Source organism: Triticum aestivum, chromosome 5B (genome assembly GCF_018294505.1).
Source record: "Triticum aestivum cultivar Chinese Spring chromosome 5B, IWGSC CS RefSeq v2.1, whole genome shotgun sequence".
Taxonomy (NCBI): Eukaryota; Viridiplantae; Streptophyta; class Magnoliopsida; order Poales; family Poaceae; genus Triticum; species Triticum aestivum.
The window spans coordinates 551,006,176-551,015,234 of NC_057807.1; the positions used below are offsets into that span (position 1 = coordinate 551,006,176).

Genomic DNA, 9,059 nt, shown 5'->3' on the forward strand with positions numbered 1-9,059 from the left:
TGCTTCTTCTACCTTCGTCCAGTGAGAAAGAGAGAGCTAGTCTAAGGCTGCACCAACATAGATTGGAAATTTCTCTCGCAAGAAAAACACCCATATAATAATCAGTGGAAAAAAGGATTTTTATCTTGACACCCAAATAACAATTGAAATGACATCCGAACATAAAAAAATTCTCTTGTAGGCAAACAAACATCAATGTTCTTTGAAAAGTGTGCTAACACCACAAGATTGATCATCTCAAAAAAAAAAAACACCACAAGATTGATGAAAACTAAAAAAATGGTGGCCAAGTAAAAAACACTTCCATCTGAGATATGGCTGAAGACATAAACCATCTATCCTCTCAAAACTATTGGTAAACGTTTAACAAATTTGCTATAGATTATTGACTCGAAATCCCGGTGACGAAATTCACACCTATGTAAAATACCTAGTATCTCAAATTGTACGCATCATGTTTTCAGTTCATGACACCTTAGTTGATCTTATTAGAGCATCTCTAGCAGACGCGTCAAAACGTATATTTGAGGGCAAAGTATTTGTTTTAGGGAATTAAACATCAGCTAGCAAATCCCCTAAATCATTAGCCTAGAATGATTTTTGTAAATTACTCAGTGTTTTTTTATAGTGCCTGAGTACAGACACTCAAACAGAATTATCACAACCAGAGAGCAAAACCGGCCTCAGGCAAGCCGAAACGTCGGCAATCAGAGTTTGGTTCCCTTGTGATCTAGCGAGTCCCGCTAGCTAGTTCATGTGAAAGACATTGGATGTTCTTCCCACCCACCTGGTTTGATGGGACTCAAAGCTTGATAGGGCTCTCTTTATGTCAGCTAGCAGGGTAACATGCAGAGCGACTTGGGGTAGCCTGTTGCAACTCATTTACAATCATTTGGCAGTCCGCCTCCAGGATTATGTGACCTCTGTAGATGTCAAATAGTGCCTGCAGGCCAGATTTAACAGCACAGGCTTCAGCTCGCTCCAGGTTGTTTTGTAGGGCTGATGGTCCACCGTATTATATAGAATCATTAGGAGGCATTGCAATAGATGTCATCCTAATGCTTCCCACGCCTAGATTGTTAGTTGACATTTTCCACCTATGTGATGTAAGCTCTGTCATCGCATTTAATGGATCATGCCTTAGTGTTGCACACGCAAGGAACAACATTAGGAGCAGTGAGGTGGCAAGGCATTGGATCACATTTCATAAGAGATATTGGTGGTGATGGACCTCTATACATGCAAGGTTTCTCACTCCTCTTTCTTTTTTTTTTGTCAAATTGCTCATCAACTCCTACTGACCCTATGGCCCTACCTATAGGAAAAGAGGTTGTAGTTTTTGCACGCAAGCACTAGTTGATCTTTTGCATGCCCAAAGAAACTTTTGGAGATGTGATAGCCAACTAAAAAGTGTGAATGGTCGGAGGAAAATCAACTAAGAGGAACTCTAACATATCCCATATCCGCAAAATAACTACTGTTTAGGTGAAGTTTGTGCCAAAAAACTTCTCCAACATATCCCATAAATGCGGAATAAATTGACATGATCCTGTAAACTTGACCCAACTTCTCTCAAGTTTATGGGAAATTTTGCTTCCTGTAAAGTTTTTGAGGCAAGGTAACCGCCCGAAACTTCCCGGCGCGCCACTGCAGCCCCGCCAAAATGCCACTCCCCTGCCGCAGTCCGCCTCCCGCCGCCCCGCCAGAATACCGCCCCCGCTTGCCCCAGTCGTGCCGCTGGAATGCCGCATTGCTAGCGCTGCCTGCCAGCCCGCCGCCCCGCCAGAGGCCATCGTGCATTTCACTGACTGGCGGGCCCTAGGCCATTATTTACTTTTAGTTATTGAAAGATAAAATAAAAATAGATTTAGGGGAAGATGTTTTACGGGATATGACAAAAGTAGCTTTCGGGAAACTTCCCCTAAAATTTATGGACATCGTGTAAAAGCACTTTCACGGAAAGTTTTTTATAGGAACTGTTGGAGTTGCTTTAAGGGTGGATGCCAACAATTAATCGTCAGAACATGCAGAATGATTCTCAAGCTCATCATATGTCTTCTTATCTACGACTTCAAACTCTGAACAAAAGTACAAAGTTTTGGGTCGAAATATAAGTATCCAACTTGACATGGGAAGAGTCGCAATCGTAGTCACTCACGAGATCTGAGGCCAACTCCCCATTTGTCCATGACATGGCAAAACAAGACCAAATTGATGCCAATATCTATCCAGTATAAACAAATGGAACCATCTATGCAACCATGCGTAGACAAAGGGGTGTTTGCTCCAGGCAAGGTGGTCGTTGATGTGCAGTCAAACAAAGGGAAACAGAGAAGGCATGTGTGTGATTTTCTCTTGCTCATTTGAACAGGTGTGAGTTGTTCAATACCCCATCATGAATACAACTCCAAATAGGCTATCACTGTTAGCAGACGCCTGCCATGTAATCCAGGCATAAGCTATAAAGTTAAAGATTAACTCTAGTCAAAAATGCATGTCGCAACAAAGAATTGTGTTCATGTGGCCGTGAGCTTGATTCATATAAACAAGAGCCTAAGAGAGCATGGATGTTATATCCGACGCGTACCCACTGATGAAACATTCAGATACTTTCATGCTCATCCTCTCGACCACCTCCTTAGAGCGTGTATACACACTTTCTTAGCAAGATCAAGGAGCAAGGTTCATCTCGTTTAGAGCCTCTCAAGCTTCCTTTCTTGTATTTTGTCTGATATGGTCATAAAAACGGCATCATGCACAACTTATGGCATTTTTTTCGATAAGGAGGATTACCCCCGGCGTCTGCATCAGGCACAACTTAGGATATGGAGGTCCACTGTCTTGTCGACCGCCTTGTTGCCTTTCACCGCTGCACAAACTCCGTGTGCATGCATGGGGATCTTCATCTCTACAACACATGCCCCTTAATTATATTCAACGAGTACGAGCGTACTACATCCTTCAATGTCGACATTATCATCTTCAATGTCCCTTCATATATGAAGAACAATAACAATGACAGAGAATCCCCCAACCCCACTATGGCGCAGATCGATCATGAAGAAGTCTCTACCACTTAGCTATGATATATACCACCTGTTAACTTTTCCATGGATCAAACACACGGTCATGAGGCAGCTCAACTGGCCACCGTAAGCAACCCACGTCTGTGTGTACGAACTAGCTGCACCTTTTGGTATTTTTCCCGTGCTCACACAAGCTTGAACACTAGATTAGATAACAAGCACATAAAGGCACTAAATCGAAGTTGGCCAGAGTACTAGGTATGGCTTTTAAATTTGCTAATGCTCTTTTGTTTTCTCCTACATCAAAATTGACAATCCTAATCAAGCACATACTAGTTCTAGGAAACTTATCAAGCTAACCTAATTCAAACTCGGACTCTTATGACACTTGTCAATTCAGTTCTGACTTCTGGATTACTACTACAATCATGAGGTGCCAATTCTGGGAGCCCAGTTATATTTTCACTGCCACTTTCCGCAAAGTACTAGTACCGGAGTACATTCTGCCTTTGCATATTTGCAGCTGTTGGCTCCACTGCTTGCATATCAAGCAAAGCCATGCCTTGAAGAATCTTAATCGTAGAAGCCTGGGCTACAAAAAGAAACAGGTCAATTAATCTTATGATGAGACTGGAGATGCAACAATAGCAAAGCATACATGCAAGAATGAACATTAAAAACTTTTTTTTGAAAAGGGGAGCAAGCCCTGGCCATCGGACAACTAACCACTTTCCAGAAAATATAGCTCACTCGTATTCCTGACACCACTCAAGCCATAATCTTTGAAGCGACATCTGCCCCGGACCCCACCTTTGCGATATCCACCAGCATGACATTTAATGGTACACAGATTTTTAACGCGTATGAATACATACCACATTACCATGCTGCTAGTTGATAAGTATATTTCACATATATAATTTTGGTACTCAAATATAGCTTCTATCGTGACATATTCGTCCATTCTTGCCATGATTGATTGAATATTGCTTGATAATCATCAAAAAGGATCATTTACTAGTCTTTGGTCTATCTTGCAGAAATGTGCGCAAAGGCACTAATAATCGTCAAGATTCCGTCTATGTGGCTATCGAGAAGAGTGAAGAAGAGAAGAGAAGGAAGAAGAGACTTGTGTGAGATGAAGAGAAGTAACCAGGGGGCTAGGTAAAGAAGTGGGAGGACCTCCTTGTGAAGAAAGAAGAGAAGAAAGAGGGCCAAATCACAAAGTGCAGATGAGAGGAGGGGAACAAAATCCCTAGGGGCTGGAGGGATCCGATCGGGCCTGGCCATATCTCCATCTCTCTTCTCCCCCACCACTTCTTCCACCTCAGGCCGCTGCCACGGCCAGGCCGGCGTGGTGGTGCGCCTCTGCAGCCCAGCCACCACCATCTCCATCCATCTCCGCTGCGCCACCATCCACATCAGCGCCGCTGCGCCACCCATCACCAGCACCAACACCCAGCGCCACCCAGCACCTCCACACGCTCCACACCGCCGCCATCCATCACCACCGCACCACTGAACACCTCCGCGCAAGAGTTTCCCTGCTGCCGTCCTTCTTCCCTTGCCTCTGCTGCTGCTCTTGCTTGCGCCCCTGTGCTGCTGCCTTTCTTCTCCCCTTGCTACTGCTCCCCTTTTCTAGCGCCTCAACCTGCTGCTCCTTCGCCTGCTGCTAGTCCCTTTCCCCACTCCTCTGCTGCTCCTCCTCTTAAAACTGCTGCTGCTCTTCTTTCCCACGTTCCTGCTCTGCACTCTGCTTCTCACCTCCGTTGCTGCTGTTTCTCTTCTGAACCTCTGCTACTGTTCAGCTCTGAACCTCTGCATCTGTGTTGAATGTGCTTTCAGTGTTCTTGAGATGTGTAAACTGTTCAATATTCAGCTTACAATTTGTAAAACTTTTGTGATTCAGTGGTGTCTCTATGTTATACATATAGCTTGTGTACTGCTTGCTGCAGTAAATTTCAGTTTGTAAGTTCCTGTGATAGCTCCAGTACATGTGACTTTTATGTTGTCTCAAGTTCCTGTTATATATATACATATGTGTGTGTCTGTGATGTGATACATTTATGTTCTGTCCTACAACCTTATTGTGTTAGCATTTTATTTCTCATGTAAAACGAAAATACCAAAAATATTATTGAAGATAATCTGAACCTCCTTTGACCTTTTTGCATTTTCTTTGGTGACGATCTTTGGGTACAACCTTGTTTAGTGTAGGTTTTTTTTCTTGCATTCATAATCTGAATTGTGTTACCTAGCTTTAGCCAAGCACCGTCATCGATTTGCCTAGTCCCTGATGAGAACACGACACTCGTAGTTTGGGGCGTAAAAACCCAGCTATATTACAATTGATCATTTTGGCGCCGTTGCCGGGGACTAGCGTCGAGCGATTGTGCGAAGCTATAGACTAGGCTTAGTATAGTTTTTGTTTAAATTTCCAGTCAAATTTATTTCTGTGCTTCTTTTACCTTTTTACTTTTTGTTGCTTCGGCTTATTAGGATACTAACCCTCTCACCAATGTTTCATGTTTGTGAGCGTGTGTAGGATATCTTATTATTTGTAGGCTGATTGACAGTTGCACCTGAACATATGGCTTTAGTACATGATCTTTGGTTGCCAAGTAGTTTGGACACGATGACAGGGCCAATTTGGCCATCTATTGAGGCCAAAATTTTTGAGTTGAGGCCTGGACTTATTGCTCTCGTCTTGCAGAATCAGTTTAGAGGATTACCCAATGAAGACCCTCATGAGCACATTAGTAATGTTCTGGAGTATGCCAATACAGTCCAGTATCATGGCGTTTCCCAAGATACTATCAAGTGTATGTTGTTCACATTCTCTCTCAGAGATGCTGCTAAGGACTGGTACTATTCTTTGCCATCAAGATCATACACTTGGGGTGATATTTCACAAGCTTTCCTGCATAGATATTTTCCACTTTACAAGCAAGCTGCAATTCGTGACCAGATCCTCAGTTTTGCGCAAGATGGTAGTGAGAGCTTGTATGCAGCTTGGGAGAGATATAAGTATTTGCTTAGAAAATGTCCTAATCATGGGCAAAAGGATTGGTTAGTGCTTCAGATATTCTATAGAGGGCTGACACATGCTTCAAGAGATCTTATTGATATGTCAGCTGGTGGAACAATCATGAACAAGACCGTCGAGGGTGCAATTATTCTCATTGAGAGCATTGCCTTCCACCAAATGCAATGGGGTTATGAAAGGCCTAGTTCAAATCCGAAGGTTGCAAGCCTCGTGCAATCAGAAGTTGTGTGTTCCATAAGTGAACAGAAATCATCCATGGTGCCTAATATTCAAAACCAGCATGTTTCATTCCGGGGACAACAACATTTCAGAACTGAATTAGATCCTCCATATAGAACGATTGATCTTACTTCAATTATCCTTGATGATGATTATGATATTTTTCAAGATGATGAAACTACTGTAGATCAGATGGAAACCACAGTAGCAGATCCAATACCTCATGGCAATGAAACTGTCCAGAATGAGTCAAAGCTGAAAGAAGATGTTTATGAGGAACCTACTCTGATTGATGCTAAGTTGAGACAACAAGATATGGAGAAATTCACTTGTGTTAGTCAACTATGTGACTGGTGGAATTTAGTCGTGTCACCAATTGCCCACACTTGTGTTACAACGGTATCTGGGCTATTTGTCAAGAAGAAATCATTAGCTCCACCGGTGGTTGCCTCTATCACAGTTAAAGAGAGTATCTCAGAGAAGAATAGTGAAGATGAGATTCCAACTCCTGCACATACAACTAAGCAAGTCGGAGCCATTCCAAGGAGAGAGATACAAGAGGTTGAGTCAAATTTAGAAGAGTTGATACTTCAATATCCTGAGAAGATCCCACGTGTTGCTGAGCTGCATGACTGGTGGAAGTCATCAGTGTCACTGTTGAGACTTAGTAGTGATGGTGATGAGGAGAACATTGCTCAGAAAGACAGCGAGGTAGTGATCTCAACACCCCTACCAGATCATGTTAGTGAATATTCACATATGGGGACACTTCAGACTCAATTAAGTGTTGCTGGTAGTAGCACCATAGAAGATCCAGAGGAAGAGAGTCCTCAACTTGAAGAAGATTTACAAGAAGACAAGGAACAAGATGATCAAGAGCTGCAATTTCCAAGTGATCAAGTTGAAGACTCATCATCTACTACTCCTGAAGAAGTACAAGAAGCTGTTGTAGATGAAGATGAAGAACCTGAGATTCATTGGCCTATTGTCATACATGAGCGCGATGTGTCAGGTTTACCCAATCCTCTTGATGACATGCTCCCTTGTGATTTCTTTGCTTCTAACTTGCATTGCATGATGCCATCACTTAAGGTAGATTTGAAAAACTATTTGCTTGGACATGATCATACACACCCTGTTAGTGGCATTACTCTCATTTGTGATGATCACAGTTACTTTCCTCGTGCTAGTTCTATGCTTAATGAAACATATCATTCCCATGTTAGTCTTGAGCTTAATGATAAATATCATCCTCATGTTAGCATTGAGCTTACTGATTTGTACCATCCTAAACATGTGCTTTATAGCTATGCTTATGTAATTGGGTACTCTATAGATGATTTAGAGGGCATTACCCTTGTCACTTGTATTGTTTCCTTGGTTGAGTGCTCTTTCAGGTTGTTGCTTGTGCACGATCCACTACATGCTGACCAAGTCCGAGATGACATTCCCTGGGACCCCGGTGGACCCATGGCATGGGGATGAGGAGAAGCAAGGAGCACACATGAAGAGAGAAGCTGGAGCAGGCATGAGGATAGAGAAGCAAAAAGAGAAGAGCTGCAGCTTAGAGAGTCATCAAGCGAGTGCTACTTCATAGTGCCCGGTTAGCTGTTTCATGACCCATTCTGAGTATATCATCCATTGATGCTTGCTGAATTAAATTGCTATTTGGGTTGCTTGTGCCATTTCTTAAATGTTGTCCCACTGAATTTCACCTTTGACATGTGGTGCTTGATGAGAATATGCGAACTAATTGTTGAATGCCTTGTAACTAGTGATCTACACCCTGTTTGCTCTGCTAAAAGTAGTGAAAGCTATTAGTTCTGAGTGCTCAAATCCCTAGTACACTAGAAAACTAAATCATTTTCTGCATTTACTATGATACACCTAGATCACCATGTTTAGATGCTGAATTTGTGCCAAGTGTGTTCCCATTGAGAGCAATCACCTAACTACTATGGAATATCATGCTATGTTCCCTGGATCGGTAGCATGTGAACCAGACATGGAGAAGTGATGATTCCTATTTTTGTGCTTATGCATTGTTCATTTAAGATAAGTAATAATGAATAAATTAGTCTGACTACCTACAGTAGCATGTCATGTTCTTGGGATCGGTGGCATGTGAAATCGGGTTAGCTTGGGCAGTAATTATTATAAAAATGTAATTGTCGAACCAGGTGTATACCATGTTCTCGGGATCGGTGGTATGTTCCTTTGGGGAGACAAACAAGAAAACTATATAATTGGTCAAGCCGGGTGTATACCATGTTCTCGGGATCGGTGGTATGTTCCTTTGGTGAGATCAATAAAATATTATCATTACTTCCTTCAAATTCAATAAGTGGTTCAACCACAAAGTTATATTTCTGCAAATAAGAGATTTAATTCCAGTTCTTTTTGTTCTCGGGATCATGCTCTCTTTAGGAATCATTTGGCGCAATCATCATTTAAACTTGTTGGTCCTCTTTTATCATTGTAAAAGTTTAAAATGGTCATGCTTACCAGTATCCTACTGCTTTGTAGCACTCTTAACCATCAATTTTCACTAGCTAAGTCCAAAAGCATGCATTGTTTAGAGATCTACTTCACTTGGACATTCTTTACTCAGTTCACTGTTCACATTCTTGCTCTTGTCATATGCCTTTGCTTGAGGACAAGCAAAGATTTAAGTGTGGGGGAACTTGATAAGTATATTTCACATATATAATTTTGGTACTCAAATATAGCTTCTATCGTGACATATTCGTCCATTCTTGCCATGATTG

The 9,059-nt window shown here is 42.1% G+C and overlaps 1 pseudogene; it reads right to left on the reverse strand.

The window, feature by feature from the left end:
- Positions 1-5,994: 5,994 nt before the first annotated feature.
- LOC123118066 (uncharacterized) lies at positions 5,995-6,086 on the reverse strand (annotated as a pseudogene).
- Positions 6,087-9,059: the final 2,973 nt, after the last annotated feature.